The 19,493-nt window shown below is 46.3% G+C and overlaps 1 protein-coding gene across 1 annotated transcript in view; it reads left to right on the plus strand.

Annotated features, from left to right (window-relative positions):
* The window catches only part of LOC138472515 (trichohyalin-like), a 1,377,820-nt gene that overhangs the window by 1,080,214 nt on the left and 278,113 nt on the right, over positions 1–19,493 (plus strand). The gene's annotated exons all lie outside the window — the stretch shown is intronic.

A 19,493-nucleotide genomic window follows, 5' to 3' on the forward strand; every position in this document is an offset into this window, starting at 1 on the left:
GCCATGATTAACCCAAGCATTTCTTAGGAGGAATGGTGCAAAGCAGAAGGTGAAGACCCTGAACAAGAGAGCCTTAGAAAAGCAATAGGCAATGAGTGGAAAGACTATGATCAAAGTGTGGGTGTATTGTCACAGATAAAAGATGAAATTTCGATGGATGCATCCCATGTGTACAGTGGTGATCGAGTCATTCCACCGGCCAGTCTTAGAGAAAGGATAATATTATTGGCACATGAAGGACACATGGGAAGAGATCTTACAAAGAGAAGGGTGAGAAGCAGCTACTGGTGGCCAGGAATGTGGGCGGACATGGAAGAAACTGTCAGGAATCGTGTTACCTGTGCTGCAAGTGACAAGACTAAGAGATTGAGGAAAATCCCTCTACAGCCGGTGATGATACCGACACAGGTTTGGTCCAAATTGGCGATTGACGTTATGGGACCCTATGAGAACTTAGATGTCTTTAAAATCTATATTGTGGTACTGTTGGATTACACCTCTAAATGGGTGGAGTGGGGTGTCATCGAAAACAATATTTCTGCAGGGAGAATTGTGCATTTCTTAAGTGAAATTTTCAACGGAGAAGGTGACCCAAAGGAGATCGTTTCTCATAATGGAGCTCAATTTACTTCTGTGGAATTTCAATCATTTCTAAAGGAAAGAGCAATTGGACACGTAACCACATCATTATACCACCTTATGGCCAATGGCCTTGTTGAAAGAATGAACAGCTTTGTGAAGAACATTATACAGTTGTCCGTGGTGAATGCACTTCCATGGAGAGAAACTTTAAAGGAAGCCCTATGTGCTTACAGGACCACTCCACACCCGTGCACCCATGGCGGCCGGCCTGGTGGGAGTGGCTCGTGCAGTTCGCCCGCCGGTTGTGCTTCCTGGTTTGGGCTGAGGCGACTCGACTGGCTGGTGAGGAGGCTGTGCGTGCAGCTGACGATGGGGGGGACATCCCCTTGGATTCTGGCTGTTCGAGCGGGGCTGCTGTGGTGCCGCCATTGCAGCCATTGCCGTTTCCATTGGTTCTTGCTGATTCTAGTGATCAGCTTACTCAGGTGGAAACGTTCGGTACTGCACCCTTGTCGGATGACCGTATTCCTTCGTGTAAAGATGCACACGCCTTTCCCAATACTGCCTCTATAGACCTCTGTTCTGCCGTGATGCAGAACCCCGCACCGACAGCAGTAGGCAGTTCAGAGCGGAGAAATTCTTTGGATGTGGTAAATAGGGTGTTACAGAACCTGCTCCAAATAAATAAAGCACGTACACCAAAACACCTACCTGATCTGATTTTAGAAAACAAGGGTGGCACCAGAATGTCCTTAAAGAGAAATAACAACAGACTTTCTAACTCTAACGAGGATATCTGGCCAAGGGTCACATATAAACGCCCAAGACTAAGTGAAGGGCATTCTAACCAAGAGGCGAATCAGACTTCTCCGTCAACAGTGCTTGACTCTCAAAAAAGATTTTTCAGCAATCGGAACATTCATGTTTTAAATCAACACAATGCATTAAATACATTTGACTTGAGACCGAGTGCTGTTTCAGTCTCAAATGATTCTTCAACATCAGATTCTTCATTTGTGGATCGTCCTTTCCCAAAAGTAAGGAGGTCTAACATGGCTACGCTTCAACAAAACAACTTACCAAAGACTTAACTCATAGTCTACGGGTTCCAAAACCTACATGTGACCACGTGCCATTCAATGAATTACAAGCTCTGTTAACCTCCTCAATGGCCATCTCAATGGTGCCATTCACAAAACTATATGAGGCCATTAATGACAGTACTAAGGATCTAACAACCCTGGTAGCATTAATGAAGTCTAAATTGATACATCTGGAAGAATTGCAGTCAAGACAAATTAACAAGCAAGAAGAGGTAACTGACAAGATGATGACATTACTCTCATCTGTGAATGATCAAAAAAGAAATGATGCACTTGACAAAAAACTATTGGCAGAGGTTGCAAAAGAGGCTTTGGCGCTGTTCCGCCATAACCATAGGGCCGCATCTCCGAAATCTCAACCTCCAGGTGCAATGGTCTCAGATACTGTCCTCCACGATCCAATTCAAGTACTGGCAAAAGACGCTCAGCCAACATGCACTGATCAAGAAGGGGTCTCCGACGTATTAAAACTTAATCCTGCTCTGCCCACAGTGGGGACGGCCTCAAATGATGCTATTGGAAGGGCACGAAAGTCGAAGGAAGGAAGAACTCTAAGTTTAGAAACTAACACTGGAAAGATGGAATCATCAGTTGCTTGTAGGTTGTCTACGAACAGCGGAACCATTATTCTTGATGATGTAGATACTACTGTCTCGCCGGGAACTGCGGCTGAGACTTCCTTTAACAGTGCCTTTCTTCAGGCAAGAAGTACAGCTAACTTGGCCCAGCTTAGCGTGGAAGTTGCATCATTCTCATCACACCCTAATGTTGTGTTAACATCTAATACTAAGGAAGTGGTTGTTGAGTCAGCCCATCCCAAGACCGTCGATTTGTTTTCCATCTTCAATGGTGGCTCTCACCCCACTCTGTTAACAACAAAACAGATACAGCCTCACAAACAACAAATAAAGAAATCCAAAAACCTTCCAGGGAGGAAGATGAATCGAGCTTGTGGGGCCCGAAAATGTTTGCGGAACATTAAAGTGATCCAATTTGTAGAGAAGGTGAAAGCACCCAATACCTGTCTTCCTTTAAAGGCACCTGAGAACAAGACTACAACGATTGTTCCACCACCTACACTAACAGAGAAGGAAGTCATTCAGATCGACGATGCCTTGCAGGATAGTTTGGACGCATTACTGGACCTATCCATGTATAACGGCTCAGAATGCAAGGATAGCGAAAAGACGCCCGCCCGGTCTGCAGGGAAGTCTGCATCAGACAGTCCCAAACCACATGAACCACTGAGAAAGGTTACACTTACCTTGCCAATTGACAGTGGGGCTGCGCTACCTAGGAAAACTGCGCTCACTTCCTCAGACGAGTTGATTAATGACAGAGATGTGATTAACAGCGAAAGAACATGCTGAATTATTGTTGAGAACTGTATTGACGTGGCAAACGACACATTGCCGTTAAGTCCCGTGTTCCACACCCTACAAGCAAAAAGGGCTCTACTAAGGGCTAATCTACACAGAACCACCTTGCCTATTATGAAGCCTGACCAACTGCCATCTGTTGGGGTAAGTGCTGGTCATGAGAAGTCTTTTAGTAATGATTTAATACCATCACTAAAACGTCCACCACATTGGACCAAGGACAAATATGTTACGGAGAGAATTGATAATTCCACTGTTACAATAAAGTCTCAGAAAAACAAAATTCATGAAATCAATATCCCTGTATCAAAGATCTTGATTGAGAGAATTAACTCTTGCAATAGTCTGATCTTGAATCGCACAAACGTGATAAAACTTCTACACCACATTTCCCAATTACGAGCATTGAGTTCTCAGGATGTAAAAATTGTAGAGTTCCCTGATGAAAAACGGAACGATAAGGTGATTTTGCATCTAGCATCAATCATAATTGCAGGAGCAATCTTAGAGGCCGCAGATGCCTTATTCTCATTGGGTTTTGAAGCCTATAGGTTCAATGAGTCAACTTTGAAACATGTCATGGAATCTACGTCACCTGACCTATCCTCTCACATGAGAGAAAGAACGTCCGACTCAATCATTCAGAATGAGCACTTTGATAATTCATCTAACACCAAGAAGGCAGTTGACAAGCAGAACTTCGTTCCTCAGAAACCACATGGCATCTTAAAACTTGGGTTGCCGAAGGTCTCGTTCTCTGAAACCCATCTCGATGCCTTGAGTAGTAAGATGGACATTATCAGAATCACCATAAATGGAAGAATGAATTGCAAGACTGCTGTGAACACTCCATCAAGCAGCCCGATTATTAAGGATCAAATGGACAGTTGGAACTGGCTCGCAAAATCCTTAAACAAAAATAGATTAAGTTAATGCCAGATAGAGGAACGCGATCCATCATGCACATTTATATCATGGAACACGAGAGGATTTGTACATTTGCTTAATTCATATTGGCTGCAGGGAATCCAGGTAGCTTGCTTGCAAGAGACATCGATGAGTACCCTACCTGTGGTCTCTGAATTCGAAGGTACCCTCAATCCTGCCATTACACTAGAAAAGGGTCGTCCTATGGCAGGGTTGGTGACTCTCATTAGGCGATCCTCAGGCTACCACCTTTTAAAATCGACAAACTACTCTTCTTACATCCAGGTGTCTGAGATTGGGAAACACCATGATATAAAGGCTTGCTTGGATCGCATATATATTATAAATATATATTGGAACCACGAGAGGACGGGCTCGTTTTCCTTCATAGATCAAATCTCGACAATTATTGACGACTTGATGGAATCTACACGGCCAATAAACTTAATCATTTGTGGTGACATTAACATAGATTTATTTAAACCGCTAAAAGCACAAAAAGCAAGCCTTGCAAAAGAATGGCTGGAAGAACTAAAAGCTCGGGACTTAACAATGCTAAATGGATGTACTCGTGGTCAAATCTTTAAAGGTGGTCCACATGCTTAACAGTGACCATGACATGCTAAAAATTGAGTTCTCAATTGCTAGTAATAAGCCTGGTCTAGAGTGGCAACCACAGGTTTTGGTGGAACCCAGTAGAATCAGATTGCGGCTGAACACAAACGAAGTTGCGCACTTATCAGAGCAATTTCACAGAGACGGCATAACAGTGGAATATACACCGGTGCTGAAGAGGAAGCGTCTGATGCGTTCGACAATCCGTAAAAACAAAATGTTCCCGAGCCATGTAAGAATAGCGAAAAATCAGCTGGCGAAACAAAACTACAAAAACTGGCTAAAAGGTCACAGGCACCTACTGGTACAACAGGACGCAGAGAAGATGCTGATGTGCTTAAAAAACAAAAATAGTGGAGATTCTTTTTATCAACAATCTTGAAGCACCTAAAATGGCACTCCAAGCCTGTATGGTGACGGAAGCTGAATGGCAGACACATTATGAGACTCTTTATAGTATACCGAACGTCACCCCAATTCAATCTACCCCATTGGAATCATCTTGGGACACACACTCTTCAAAACAAGATAGTGGTCCTCATTACAACCTTGGCATTAAGGGGTTAACGGTGCCGTAATAGGCTGCGGCGCAGTTAAACCCTTAACGCCAGATTCACACTTTAACGCCTGCTTTTTGCAGGTGTTAAAGTCCAACCCGCTAAGGGACCTTGGTGCTAATTACGGCACCGTAATTTACGGTGCCGTAATTAGCGCCTTCCCCATTCCCATTGAGCCCTATGGGCGAAAAATGGGAATGGGGAAGGGGCCATGGTGAATGGGGATTTAACGCCCCGCCAACCTTGGAATGGGGCGGTAAATCCGCCATCCACCATGTTGGAATCCGGCATGGACCATGGTGCTAATAGCACCATGGTCCAACGCCAGGGTTGTAATGAGGCCCATTATGGCCATAATAAAAAAAGCAAACAATTCCAGGGCCCCCGGACCAGACGGTCTAACGAACTTCACAATCAAGCAACATCCTGAAATCTGGGCAGATGTGTGTCTGGAGTTGTTCGAAAGGATAAGAGCACAACAGCAGACTCCTAGGTCCTGGAAATCGGCTATAATTGTGCCTATTTTTAAGAAGGGAAAGAGAGCCTGCCCTAAAAACTACCGTCCAGTGGCACTGCTAGATGTTCTCGGCAAGATCTATGCTACAGTGCTACAAAGAAAACTGATTGAATGGTCGAAAAAGGCTAATAGGGTAGAAACAAGACAAGCTGGGTTTGTCAAATACGTTGGATGTTCGTTGAATTTACTTATTCTGAACTTGTTGAAGATGGAGGCCTTACGTTCCAACACTAAAGTTTATCTTGCCTTTATCGATTTCTCCCATGCATTTGACACCATTAACCGCAAAATGCTGTGGAACAAGCTGAGACTATGGGGCTGCCCACCTGGCTTGGTAAATGCAATTAAAGATCTACACACAGATACATCGATTCGTATACGACTAGACCAAGTAGGAACTCTCTCCAAAGAGATCAAGACGTATAAGGGAGTGAAGCAGGGTTGCCCATTGGCTGCCGCTATCTTTAGCCTTTTCATATCTGACATCGGAGACGCCATAAACTCTGTGCGATCTTTTCCTCCCAAACTCCATGTCGCATATTAGCTGGCTGTTATACACAGATGATTTGATTGTACTAGATATAACAGCTATTGGCCTACAGAGAAAGCTAGATGCAGTACACAAATACGTGACCATGAATCAACTGGAGATCAATACTTCCAAATGCGAAATCATGGTGCTCAACAACTTGAGAACAGCTTGAAATAAAACCAAAAGCAAAACTAAATGGAAGCTGGGCCACGATTCGATAGGCTTGTCAAGCAGTGTGAAATATCTAGGCATGCGGATAAGCTCTAATATAAATGATGGCCCATGGATCATTGAAATCAGGAGGAAATGTCATCAACTTGCCAACCAAGCGTTGTTTATAAACAAAAAATTTGGAAGGTTTTCACTAATTCCAGTTCGAAACTTTTACCAACAAAAGGTTTCTCCAAACCTAACGTACAGAGCTGAAAATGCGCTGGGATGTCCCGACACCTTATGGGCTACATTGGAGGACACGTTTTGGTCCAAAGCATTGAGTCTGCCAAAGGGGCTGTCCACGGCATGTATAAGATACGAATTGGCACTAACCTCATTGCATGGTAGAATTTGTTGGAATCTCTTGTCTTTATTTCGTAAAACACAGAAACGCGAAAACATTCCGCAGTTTCAGATACTACATGATATATCTTCCGAGGGTCATACCATGGTAGCAATGGGGGCCAAACGCTGTGAAGACCTCCTCGTGGAATTCGATATTACCATGGAAACATTGGACGACAATCCGGATGCTGCAAAGTAAAAAATCTGGCATGTTGACTGGGCGGCGACATGCGCTCAAAGATCTGACAAGACATTGATGGATGATGTACCTACTGAAGCGAGGGCATTTAATGTTTTACAAAGGTACATAGGCCTGTTCCCGAGTGGAAACGCAAGGAGAGTGTTCATGCTGTTCAGACTGAACGCCTTTAAAACTAAAGAGCGGCTCAAAGTATGGGATCGTAATGCATCCTTAGACACAGCATGTAGGCTATGTGCACGTGAGGTGGAGACCCTTAAATATTTGGTATTGTTCTGTAGCAAATTGAGAGATGTGCAATCAATCCATCTGGGCTTATGGGCCGAGGACCATCCTTCACTAAGCGCCAACAAATGGTGGGAGAAAATGTTCAACGGGATCGACATGAAGTTGATACTCCCACTCACATCTTTCTTAACCGTGATTGAGAACTTGTTGAAACCGGACTTACCTCAATTTTAATGACTGGGTTGTTAGAAAGATGTAACAGTTAATTTGGGTTTTGGCAGGATTGGGTTTACTTAATGAATTATGCGCAGGAATTGATGCTTGTAACAAAAAAAACTTTTTAAAGGTTTGTTTTTAAACCAATACAAATATTTTTTTAAAAAATAAAATAAATGAATGTTTTACCAAGAAACCTTGAGTGTAAGTGTCTACTTGAACCACTGTGATTGTAAGACCTCTGTGTAACCTCTTGTACTGCTCACATTCACATCCCTCTTGAGATAAGCCTGGCTGCTCAGCTCGCTACCACAAAACTGTGTCCTACAGACTTATACCAAAGGTTGGTTTTGCTTACGCCGCAAGTCTTAATTGTATGTGATGGTCACAGAGTGTACTGCATGCAATTCTGCCTAACAGTATCTTCTTCCAAATGTCACTCGTGATCTTTTAAAATAAATGTAAGTTTATTTCCCCCAGGGTTGCTGAGACTACTCAATAAGCACAGGCATGAGTACCTCTAGCTTGCTCCTGTTTAAGTAGTACAAATTGTACCTTTCCAAATATCACCACAAAGTGTGCCTGCAAGTTTATTTTATTTATTTATTTATTGCATTTATATACCGCACACAAACCCTCAGGCATCAGGGCGCTTGTAAAAACCAGTTACATGTGGCCCGTAGGCAATCAGTTTATAATGGAGAAGGGTAACAGATACAAGAGTTAGGGTCTATAGAGCATAAAAGTTACATAAATCCGATTTCATTGCACAAGAGTTACAGAGAGGCTGCAAGGGTTGAGGAGGTCAGTTATGATAGAGATTATGCAAATAGGCAGGTTTTGAGGGCTTTGCGAAAGGCCCACTAGGATTCTTCCGCTCTCAATGCCGGAGGGTGGGAGTTGTATTGTTTTGCGGCGAGGATAGGGAAGCTAGAGCCTCTGGCTCTAGTGTGCTTAAATTTCAGTTGAACCATTCTGTGAGTGTAGGGCATTCTAGTTGGCCTATCCGTTTGGTGCATAACAATTCTTTAGGGCTGATAGGCCGGGCCCGATTTTGATATACATCTATATGTAATAGTAAGTGTCTTAAATAGGATTCTTTGACGGATGGGAAGCCAATAAACTGATTTCCGGGCATCTGATATGTGTTTAGTTCTGGGTAGGTTTAAGTCAGCTCGTAGGGCTGGAAAGTCTAAAGTTTTTGTATATTGTGTGAGGATGTGCCTGCAAAGAGGGTGTTGCAGTAGTCCAGCCTTGTGCCTACTACAGCCTGCGTGATTGTTAGGCAGCTATCTACTGAGTGATATGGTTTGGCAGCGTTGAGGAGTTTGGTGGTGTATGCTGCTGTTGAGGATATGGCATTAACTTTGTTGGAAGGAGAGAGGGCGGCATCTAAGTAGACTCCTACGGTTTTAATGGCAGGCGACACAGTGATTTTGGTACCATCGATGTTGAAGGCTGTGTAACCCGGGGAAAGTATTTTTGTTTTGGCACAGAATGAGGACCAGCTAGGAGTAGTTCTGTCTTCTCATCATTAAGGCAAAGGCCGTGGGTTGCCATCCAGGCTTGGTTAGTGGCGTATATAGGGTTTTGTACGCCAGCGTCATTTATGTAGTCGCCTGAGAGGGAAAGGAGAATTTGGGTATCATCAGCGTAGTTAGTGTGGACTATACGCTGGGCGTCTAAGAGGTCAAAGCGAGGCTTTGTGAAAATATTGTAAGTGTGGGAGAGACACATGACCCTTGCAGCACTGCGCAATTGATAGGAGCAGGCGCTGCACATGCCTTATCGGAGAATACCTAAGTTAAAAGTAAAAAGCAGGCACGAGTAAGTAAGCACAAGCACAAGTGCAAAGGTGGGCTTGGGATCAGCAGGGCTAGAGCAGGGACGGAGCAAAGTACTCTCTCTTCTGATCTTGTGCCTTGATATTAAATGCAGCACACTCCACGATTTCACTCAGTAATCCCTCATAGCGTCAATAGCCGGCAAACAACAAACAGCGTACTACCTTAGCTTCCTTTTCTCCTGTTTCTTTGACCTCGCCGAAAAGCAACAAACAGCATTCTGGCTTTATCCTGACGGGCTTTCTTTTCCTCTGAGAGGGATCCAAGACTGCCTTTAGCTTCCTTTGGCATTTCTTTTGTTATTTTAAAGGTGGTCACGGCTTAAATTTTCAGGTCAAAGTTTCTTCACTCTGAACTGGTGTTGACCTCTCTCACATGCACGCATGCACATTGTTACAAATTCTGACGAACAAGACAGGGAAGGCCTCTTTCCCAGTAAGTGGGAATGTGGCTTCACAAGCACAGAGGTCCTTTCTTTAGCCCGTGCTTAAGCAGACTTCACGCAGGACCTGTTTTCCAATATACACGTTTCCCAAGTCACATGCACAAGGCCTTTTCCTCTAGCCTGCACTGAAGCTGGCCACGTGCATATCTTCACTTTGCACACTCACTACGAAGTCTTGCCAAATGTCACGTGCTTTAGACGTGCACAAGCTCCAGCATTCTCCGATCTCGTGCTGATAGCGCCACCAGGAAGAAAGCATTCAAATGTTAATAACAAATGAACATACTATGCAGTTGTTTTTTGCTAGAAAAATGCACCTTTGTACTCTTTTCTGACTCTTCAGGAATCAAATAAGTATCCGCTTAAGTTAAGTTGTTCTAGTACTCTTCCTATGTTCACAACATACAATCTAAAACATGAACTGAAATTACCATCAACTGTTCTCCGACATTGCCCTCGTAGAAGTCAATAGGCCTCATTAGGACCCTGGCGGCCGCAGAATGAACGGTGCCGGTAAGTGTCATGATGCCTACCCCCGGAGCACCAGGCCAGGCCCAGCACCCCCGAGAGCAGGCATCATGCCCCTGGGTAAAAGCCCAGCGGCCCCTTATAGGGGCTCTTTGGACTCTGTCCTGGCGCCGTTGGCACCAGGCTCATGTTGGACATCAGTCCTGGCGCCATAGGCGCTAGGCTCATAAAGGAAGCTGTTTGGTGCACTTACCTGATGCAGACCATGCTACAAGATTCAGGCCTCCCTGAGACCTGAAAGGGACTATTTTTTCATTGGGACTATTTTGCCACTGGGGCGTGGCCAGGGAAGGATACTTACCTGGAACTACTTTGGGGGCTATTTAAGCCACGCCCAGACAGTAGCTCACGCTTCGCGTTGTTCTGCATCCAAGCAGCTGAACGCTCACCGTGTCTGCTCCTGCATCTGGTCTCCAGCCACGCCCACCTCGTTCCTGGAACACCTGTAAGGAAAGAAGAGAAGAGAAAGGTGAAAACCAAGAATTTTATCAAACTTCTTACCTGCATCCGGAACCTTCACGCCAGCGTTCCTGAGAAAAGACTTTCATTTAAAAGCACTGCGTTGCTCGCTGCAGCGCCGCGCTTCACTCACCTGTCCTCGGGAGTTCTTCTGGCTCCACCGCGACTGTCTGCTCCGGTCACCACATCTCTGCGCCTAGGGGAGAGAAGAAGAGACAAAAGGTGAGCAGAAGGAACATAAGAGGAAAGCCTAATTTTCCGCCATAACACTTACCGGTCTTCTGTTGGTGGACCATTCCTCATTTCGGGTCGACGCCGCTTCGTTGGCAGGTACCGCACCCCGGCCCCTATGGGGAAAGGACAAAAGACATTACTGGAGGAATATAAAGACATTAAGAGGGGTCGCCCCCATCGCTAACTCACCTGAGTTTACCATCGGCAATTCAATCCCTCAACGCATCGCCTTCATTCTGCACCTGAAATAAAGGACAGATCACAGGTTAGGAAGGCAACAGAAAAGGAGGCTCAACACTTGAACTTTTGCAATCTTCATACTTACGGCGTTCCGCTCGGAAAAGTCAAGTGGATTTTGCCAGCGCCATTCTGAAAACCAGTGAAGTAACTGGACAAACACGCGCCCCTGCACCAGAAGCAGGATGGAGAGTTCATCCTTTCAAACCAGAAGGTGAGCTTCAACCGGGGATTTCGGAGGAAGTTAGAGAAGAACGAAGGGGGGAAGGGGGGAGCAAGCACACTATTCTGCAGACTGTTAATCCCCTTTCTCATCTGCAGAAGGATATTCCTACGGGCCAGACAAGCAAGATTTGAGGGTCCTGTTCAGTCGGTGTTCCGAGTTCTGCGCATCACGCTCAAAGAGGCCACAGCAACCCAGACTAGACCAGCGCCTCTGTGGGAGTCAGGTGAGCGTTACAGAACGTGAAGCCTTCCTACAAATTCCCACCCAGGCGCTATGGAAACTTCTGAGACTGATCAGTTGGCCCAACTACTGGGGGAATTACGGGCCGAAGTACACTCCGCTCGTCAAGAGACTAATGCTCTCAGGAGGGAAGTGATAGTATCAAAGGAAAGAACTGATGACCCTGCGAGACAGTTTTTGCAAGGTCAAGCTGGACACACTCCTCTACCCGGTTCCGGGGGGAACCCCGCTTCTGTGGTTCCCAGTAACCCTGTGCAGATTAATCTACCTGGAGACATGCCGCTGGCCCCACCCGAACACTTTGCTGGGGACCCCAAACGATTCGCCGTATTCATGAATCAGTGTCGTTTGCACTTCCTATGCAGACCTGGGGCCTTCCCTAATGACCAGACCAAGGTAGCCTTTGTATTGTCATATCTCAGCGGCTGTGCTGCCGATTGGTCAGTTCCACTGGTTACTCAAGATGACCCGATTCTCCGTGATTTTCAAGGATTTCAAGCAAGCATGGAAAGGTTATTTGCTCGACACTCTCAGGGGCAGGCTCTGGATGACGAACTCCTATCCCTGCGACAGGGCAATCAGGACCTCCTATCCTACATTGCAACCTTTAATAGACTAATTGTGGAGACTGGGTGGCCAGAGGATAAAAGAATCACGTTATTTTATCGAGGTCTACGCGGAGAACTTAAAGATGTCCTGGCCCAAGTTGTAAATCCGCCCCAAGAATGCACAGAATATATAGACTTAGTGGTCCAATTGGATCACAGACTTCAAAACAGAAAAGCAGATCGGTCCAAGTTTGAGACCCGGGTGTTGGTCAAGACCCACGCTAACCCCAAGGGTGCTGATGTCTCTGAGCCTATGCAAATTGTAGGGGTTAAAGGACCTTTAACTCAAAAAGAACGTGAAAGAAGACGGCAGATGCAATTATGTCTTTATTGTGGGTCCTCTGGACACTTTCTACGAGATTGCCCGGCAAAACCGCCCAAGAGGGTGGTAGGAGCCGCTGATAAAAACCATGAAGACTCTGTTTCGGGAAACGACCACGCCCGACAAGCATAGGGGTCCGCTTGCCGAGCTTGAAAACTAACTCTCAGACCTCGCATTTCATTGTGCCAATGGTCCTCGTAGATCCGGAACAGCCTAAGCGGTTGCATGCAATAAAGGCATACATCGATAGTGGGGCTATAGGAAATTATGTGGATCGTGAATTGGTCTCTAGGATTAACCTCCCTCTGCGTCCTAAAACCCTGCAAAGATGTCATCACCACAGTCGATGGAACCGAAATTGCCTCTGGACCGGTAACACATTCCACTGCTGAGATGACACTTATAGGTCCGGACGGCCATTGGGAGGGAGTTGTGTTTGATGTAATCAAGGCTCCACAGTTTCAGGTTATTCTCGGAATCCCTTGGTTAGAGACACATAATCCTCAAATTGATTGGCGAGCGAAGAGAATAACCCTCCCGGATTGTGCACAAACCTGCTACCCAGAAAATCTGAAGATTAGTCTAGCGTCTGTAACCTCTGTCTCCATGCAACTACCTCCGGAATACCAAGACTTTCAGGACGTCTTCCAAAAGGAACAGGCCAACACGTTACCTCCCCACAGATCGTACGATTGCCAAATCGATCTGGTGCCCGGTGCACAACCCCCTTGTAGCAGGATTTATGCCCTTACTGAACCTGAGAATCTGCATTTGAGACAATATTTAGATCAATACCTAGCCAATGGTTTCATTCGCCCGTCAAAGTCTCCGGCATCCTCGGCTTTGTTCTTCGTGCCAAAAAAAGAAGGCGACCTTAGAACTTGTATCGACTACCGCGCATTGAACCAGATAACTGTTAAAAACCGTTACCCTCTGCCTCTGATCCCTGAACTCCTTGACCAGGTGAAGGACGCTTGCGTATACACCAAGTTAGATCTCCGGGGGGCTTATCATCTGGTGCGAGTAAAAGAAGGCGACGAATGGAAAACGGCCTTCCGTACAAAATATGGATTATTCGAATACCAAGTGATGCCTTTCGGGTTGTGCAACGCGCCTGCTGCATTCCAATTCTTCATGAACAATGTCCTTCGGGAACTCATCGATGTTTGTGTTGTCGTATATATCGATGACATTCTTGTGTACTCCTCTTCGGAATCTGATCACAGAAAGCATGTCAGGGCCGTCCTTGAGAAATTGCGCCAGCACAAACTGTTTGCAAAGCTGGAAAAGTGCGTTTTCCATACCACCGAGGTTGAGTTTCTTGGATTCATCCTGACACCTAAAGGGGTCCGAATGGACTCACGAAAAGTGGATGCCATCCTCAAATGGCCATCACCTAGTTCGGTGAAAGGTGTCCAAAGCATGCTTGGTTTTGCTCATTTTTATCGCAGATTTATCCTGGAATTTTCACGTGTGGTACAACCCATCACTGCACTCTTGCGAAAAAATAAACGCTTCGAATGGACCGAGGAAGCTGAACAGGCCTTTCAGGAATTGAAAGCTAAATTCACGTCCGCACCTATTTTAAAGCACCCGCGTCCCGATCTTCCTTATATAGTCGAAACCGACGCGTCCAGCTTAGCCATGGGAGCTGTCCTGTCTCAGAGAGACCCTGAAACCAACCAACTGCACCCCGTAGCATTTTGGTCCAGAAAGTTCTCACCGCCTGAGGTAAATTATGCAATCACCGACAAGGAATTATGAGCCATTAAGTCCGCCTTTAAGGCTTGGCGGCATTATCTTCTTGGCGCCAGGCATACCATCACCGTGATCACTGATCACCGAAACTTACAATATTTAAAAACTACCAAGGCTCAATCGTCACATCAGCTCCGATGGGCTTTGTTCTTTGCTGAGTTCGATTTTGTAATCACTTACCGCCCCAGCTGAAAGAATGGCAAAGCGGACACGCTATCTCGAATAGGAATGGGAGAAATAGACACAAACTCAGAACCTGTGCCGATAATTCCCGAACAAAGAATTTTGGGGATAACCTCTTTACAAACCCTTGAAGACACTCAAGCACGGGTAAAACAACTCCTGGACTCTACAGCCTTGCAGGATTGGATCCAAAGGGGGTCTTACTTTTCGGTCAACGATGGCCTACCTTACTTCCAAGGACGCTTATTTCTGCCAGAAAAGGAATTGCAAGAACTGGTTATTTCCCGTCATCATGATACCCTGATGGAAGGACATCCTGGCATTGCCAAAACTGAGGAAAAAATTAAACGACAATTCTGGTGGCCTTCCTGGCGAAAGGATATTAAATCTTTTGTGATGTCCTGTGGAGTTTGCGCCCAAAACAGAGGACAAAAGACAAAACCCGCCGGTCTTCTTCAGGCTTTAGACATTCCACCAGCACCTTGGCACACCTTGTCACTAGATTTTATCACGGACCTGCCCCCTTGTAATGGATACAATACTATTCTGGTTGTGGTGGATTTATTTTCCAAGATGGCCCATTTTATTCCGTTGAAAGGATTACCTTCAGCTTCTGTACTAGCCAAGGAATTCCTCGAAAATATCATCCGTTTGCATGGATTCCCTTCCATACTAGTCTCCGACCGAGGAAGCCAGTTTATTTCTCATTTTTGGAGAAAGTGTTGTCAACTGGCACAAATCGACGTAAGACTCTCGACCAGCCACCACCCACAGACCGATGGGCAGACGGAGAGAACGAACCAGACCCTTGAACAATACCTACGATGTATGTTGCACCAATCGGAGGGTAATTGGAAGGATATTTTATGGGTGGCCGAATATGCATACAATAACTCGGTACACTCTGGAACTGGACAAAGACCCTTTTATACCCTATATGGACATCACCCTCGTACTTCAGACCTGGACTCACCTCTGAGCCTTGAAATGCCCGCAGTGGACCATTTGCATTCCACGATAACTGAAGCCTTCAAGGATGCAACTGCACATTTGCAACAAGCGAAAGGGAAATACAAAAAGAATGCGGATCTGCATCGGAGTGAGGCGCCTCCATACCAAATAGGGGATCAAGTATGGTTGGCTACCAAACACTTATTGCTCAAGGGACCTCGAACTTTTAATCCAAGGTATTTGGGCCCTTACTCGATCAAAGCTATAATTAACCCAGTAGCAGTCAAGCTCGATCTACCAGCTAACATGCGGATTCACCCCGTTTTTCATGTGTCACTTTTGAAACCAATGCAACCAGGAACCAGATTAATAAAGCCACCAGAACCAATCCAGATAGATGGGGAGCCTGAATTCGAGGTGAAGAACATTTTGGATTCTAATATCTCAAAATCAAAACTTTTCTATCTAATTGATTGGAAAGGGTACGGGCCTCAGGAATGGTCTTGGGAACCCAGCGACCACGTGCATGCACCTCGGCTGGTAAAAAGTTTCCATCGGAATTTCCCAAACAAACCAAAACCTCCAGAGGGAACGACCTTGGGAGGGGCCTTGGGGGGGAGTGCTGTCATGATGCCTACCCCCGAAGCACCAGGCCAGGCCCAGCACCCCCGAGAGCAGGCATCATGCCCCCGGGTAAAAGCCCAGCGGCCCCTTATAGGGGCTCTTTGGACTCTGACCTGGCGCCGTTGGCGCCAGGCTCATGTTGGACATCAGTCCTGGCGCCATAGGCACCAGGCTCATAAAGGAAGGTGTTTGGTGCACTTGCCTGATGCAGACCATGCTGCAGGATTCAGGCCTCCCTGAGACGTGAAAGGGACTATTTTTTCATTGGGACTATTTTGCCACTCGGGCGTGGCCAGGGAAGGATACTTACCTGGAAGTACTTTGGTAAAATTTAAGCCACGCCCAGACAGTAGCTCACGCGTCGCGTTGTTCTTCATCCAAGCAGCTGAACACTCACCGTGTCTGCTCCTGCATCTGGTCTCCAGCCACGCCCGCCTCGATCCTGGAACACCTGTAAGGAAAGAAGAGAAGAGAAAAGTGAAAACCAAGAATTTTATCAAACTTCTTACCTGCATCCGGAACCTTCACGCCAGCGTTCCTGAGAAAAGACTTTCATTTAAAAGCACCGCGTTGCTCGCTGCAGCGCCGCGCTTCACTCACCTGTCCTCGGGAGTTCTTCTGGCTCCACCGTGACTGTCTGCTCCGGTCGCCACATCTCTGCGCCTAGGGGAGAGAAGAAGAGATAAAAGGTGAGCAGAAGGAACATCAGAGGAAAGCCTAATTTTCCGCCATAACACTTACCGGTCTTCTGTTGGTGGACCATTCCTCATTTCGGGTCGGCGCTGCTTCGTTGGCAGGTACCGCACCCCGGCCCCTATGGGGAAAGGACAAAAGACATTACTGGAGGAATATAAAGACATTAAGAGGGGTCGCCCCCATCGCTAACTCACCTGAGTTTACCATCGGCAATTCAATCCCTCAACGCATCAGCTTCATTCTGCACCTGAAATAAAGGACAGATCACAGGTTAGGAAGGCAACAGAAAAGGAGGCTCAACACTTTTGCAATCTTCATACTTACGGCGTTCCGCTCGGAAAAGTCAAGTGGATTTTGCCAGCGCCATTCTGAAAACCAGTGAAGTAACTGGACAAACACGCGCCCCTGCACCAGAAGCAGGATGGAGAGTTCATCCTTTCAAACCATAAGGTGAGCTTCAACCGGGGATTTCGGAGGAAGTTAGAGAAGAACGAAGGGGGAAAGGGGGGAGCAAGCACACTATTCTGCAGACTGTTAATCCCCTTTCTCATCTGCAGAAGGATATTCCTACGGGCCAGACAAGCAAGATTTGAGGGCCCTGTTCAGTCGGTGTTCCGAGTTCTGCGCATCACGCTCGAAGAGGCCACAGCAACCCAGACTAGACCAGCGCCTCCGTGGGAGTCAGGTGAGCGTTACAGTAAGGGACCGGCACCGTTCATTCCGGGCCGCCTCATTACAAGGTCTGCTGCGGGTCCCGCTCAGGACGCCTGGCCAGACCAGGCGTCCTTAGTGGGACCCGCTAGCAGACCAGGATGCTAACAACGGGCCCATCATTAACGGGCCCGTTGTTAGCATCCTCCCCATTCCCATTGAGCCCTATAGGGCTCAATGGGAATGGGGATTCATTTTTACTGGAGCCCAGAAATGGGCAATTACTGTGTCCGCCAAGGTCGGCATGACCCAGTTATTGCCCTTTTCTGGGCTCTGGTAAAAAATCATTACCGGCCGCAGCCATGCCCTTAATAAGGGCACGGCTGCCGCCAGGGTCGTAATGAGGCCGAATGTGTTCTTCTTTGTATATCAAGAAACGGCCTACTGTTGAGCCATTCACAAACTAGGACCTGCTTGCTCAAAATCTCAGGATAAAAGGGGCATCTAAAACCCCCCTCAACATTCCACTATCAACCATTGGACAATAACTGCACCAATTACTGTTGATCCCTCCTTCTCCATCTTGAAAAGGGCTCACAAGATTCTCCCAAGGATCAATTGCCAAGAGAATAAGGGATAAAGACATAATCTGCTACTCACAAATCCACATTCACTCCCACTCCGTCCATTTCTCTTCAGCTTTCAGTAATACTTATTAGTAAATCAACCTCCCACTCTATGGACCACTCCAGCCCCAAATAACCTTCCCCCATGTCAATACGTCTACCTCCTCTCCTCTTTGGTATCTTCTGCAGTCAGTATCTATTGTTTTCTTTGTCCCTAGTACTTTCTCTCCCTTGATGATGTCATGTGTTCTGAGTGGTTGGACTCTCCTCTCTGAGGTCTCTCTTTAAAAGAATTCCCCAGTCTCACTCTTCCTATCCTTCCTTCAAACTCACACTATCCTCTGCTGCCATAGTTCTCACAATCGCTTTACTTTATTTAGTGTAACATTACTCTCATCACAATCTCTTAACCTTACTTACCAGCTGATACCCCTTACTTCCTCCTCCAAGGTGATACTCCTCTCCATTTCTTCACAGACAATCTCACTCTCAAGGTCTGTCTCTATTCAATGTTCCCTTCTACTTCCCAAATGATAATGGTGTGTTATTTATATAGCGCTTAAGCCTGAGCGCTTTACATAGAACATATATACATACAATATCACCCAACCGAAGTTGGTACTCATTTATCGACCTCAGAGGGATGAAAGGCTGAGTTGGGATTCAAACCTGGGACCTGTAGATCACACACAGATCACAGCAGTAAGCGCTCAACCTGCTGAACTATCTTACCGGGTACCCCTTGTTTTCCTCACCATGTTGGGACCCGTTCCACTCTTTTCCAAACAGGATGTCACTCTCTTTAAACACTTCTGCTTCTTCTTGTGCCTTGCCCCCCCCCCCTCCCTCGCCCTTTTTCTCTCTTGTATGTTTCTCTGTCTATCTTATTTCCCCCTCACAAAGCTGGTACTCTTCTCATTCTCTTCCCAAACAATTTCTTTCTCTCCCTCCCTTAAAGCCTTCTGCTTCTCTTTCCCTCTTTCTTTCCAGGTTGCAACCCTTGTGTCCCTCACTAGGCTGTTAGTCTTATGACCCTCTTCCCTTACAAGCTCGTCCCTTCTCTTTAAACACTTCTGGTTCCTGTTCTCTCTTACTTTCCAGGTGGCACCCCTGTTTCCCTCCGCAAGCTAGTATCCCTCCTGCTCAATAACACACCTTCTAACAATCAAATTATTTTCAATGCTGTTCAATGCTTCTCGGAACTCAACAGGGCTGCCTCCCTGCAGAACTTCACCATTGAACTCTCTTCTTCTTGGGGACCCTGTCTGGTTAAGGCGTCCCAGTGTCTGCTGCTCCCTTCAGGTCCACTCTCCACAGGTCTGCCATTCGCTTCGAAGTCCCTTCACTTGGGGTCTACCATAATCTGCGTCTCTCCAAGACTGACTTCATCTTGTAACAAAGCCTCTGTGTTTAAACACTCCAACCTTGATATATCATGTTAATGCTTG

This window comes from Ambystoma mexicanum, chromosome 8 (assembly GCF_040938575.1).
Source record: "Ambystoma mexicanum isolate Mex_15411 chromosome 8, UKY_AmexF1_1, whole genome shotgun sequence".
In the NCBI taxonomy this organism is placed as follows: Eukaryota; Metazoa; Chordata; class Amphibia; order Caudata; family Ambystomatidae; genus Ambystoma; species Ambystoma mexicanum.